The sequence below is a fragment of the Idiotropiscis lumnitzeri genome, unplaced genomic scaffold (assembly GCF_059441095.1).
Source record: "Idiotropiscis lumnitzeri isolate Australia: NSW breed Sydney's pygmy pipehorse unplaced genomic scaffold, RoL_Ilum_1.0 HiC_scaffold_241, whole genome shotgun sequence".
NCBI classification, from domain to species: domain Eukaryota; kingdom Metazoa; phylum Chordata; class Actinopteri; order Syngnathiformes; family Syngnathidae; genus Idiotropiscis; species Idiotropiscis lumnitzeri.
Genome location: NW_028283779.1, coordinates 116,082 through 117,500, shown reverse-complemented (window position 1 = coordinate 117,500; position 1,419 = coordinate 116,082). Strand labels below are relative to the sequence as shown.

The 1,419-nt window shown below is 65.6% G+C and overlaps 1 non-coding gene across 1 annotated transcript in view; it reads right to left on the bottom strand.

The window, feature by feature from the left end:
* Window positions 1-178, bottom strand: part of LOC148314738 (18S ribosomal RNA) — a 1,933-nt gene extending 1,755 nt beyond the window's left edge. Inside the window, exon 1 of the ribosomal RNA XR_015841550.1 lies at window positions 1-178. This exon is cut by the window's left edge and continues 1,755 nt beyond it. This is a non-coding gene — a ribosomal RNA (18S ribosomal RNA).
* Window positions 179-1,419: the final 1,241 nt, after the last annotated feature.

Here is a 1,419-nt window from a genome sequence, read left to right as displayed (position 1 = left end):
TTGCATGTATTAGCTCTAGAATTGCCACAGTTATCCAAGTAACGGTGGAGCGATCAAAGGAACCATAACTGATTTAATGAGCCATTCGCAGTTTCACTGTATCGGAACCGTGTGTACTTAGACTTGCATGGCTTAATCTTTGAGACAAGCATATGCTACTGGCAGGATCAACCAGGTAGCCCTCGCGTCCGGCGGTCTGTGTTTCTTGCATTGGAACCGGAGCTGAGCGGGGAGCCGGGCGCGGGGACCGGGCGGCGCCCGCGGGAGACGGCCTCCCGCGGGGTTACCCCCGGCGGCACCCCAGCCTCCCTCGTTTCTTTCATATTTATTTCGGACGTGGGCTACCGAAATTTCCGTTACGATTCAGCCCCCGTGCGCGGTGAGGAAGTCGGCTGGGCCTCGGTATGTACTCGGTCCGTAGAGGCCGCGTTACCGCGTGGCGGTCAGTCGCGGGAGGGAGCCGGAGCCGCCCGCACGCCCGCGACCGCAACACGCACTCGGAGGCGGCGTCTTCTGACAGACGCCGGTAGGGTTTGAGAAACATGCTTTTTCGGAAAGGACCGCTCGGCTGATGCGGGCCTGGGCTCCCGCGCCCCTCTCGTGGCGGGGCGGCGCGGGGTACCCGCGAGCGCGGCGGAACTCCCGTGTAGGACATCTCTGGGCCCGTGTGGCCAACGGGCACGCGACAGGGTCGTCTCGGTCTCGCGACGAAAGCGGTTTCGCGCTGGTTGGTGCGCTAGAGGTCGATCCGCAGGCCGAAGGAACCGTCCACCCGAACACCCCGGCGCGAGGCCGGGGCCGGCAGGGGCCCTCCGATGGCGGGTCATGCTTGCCAATCGGTCAGTGGTTGGTGTGGTGCAGTATATGTCAGGGTGTGGGTGCGAGATGGGCCGGGAGGACCGCTCCTCCAGCGTCGGACCCGAGTCATAGGAAGTGCCGTTTTGTCACAACCCCAGGGGTGGGGGGGTAACGGTAGGGAAGTGCCGGCCAACGCGCAGAGGTCGACCCGCAGGCCGAAGGAACCGTCCACCCGAACACCCCGGCGCGAGGCCGGGGCCGGCAGGGGCCCTCCGATGGCGGGTCATGATTGCCAATCGGTCAGTGGTTATGTGTGCTGCGGTGATGCGGTGCCGGCCAACGCTCAGAGGTCGACCCGCAGGCCGAAGGAACCGTCCACCCGAACACCCCGGCGCGAGGCCGGGGCCGGCAGGGGCCCTCCGATGGCGGGTCATGATTGCCAATCGGTCAGTGGTTATGTGTGTGCTGCGGTGCCGGCCAACGCTCAGAGGTCGACCCGCAGGCCGAAGGAACCGTCCACCCGAACACCCCGGCGCGAGGCCGGGGCCGGCAGGGGCCCTCCGATGGCGGGTCATGATTGCCAATCGGTCAGTGGTTGTGTGTGCTGCGGTGCCGGCCAAC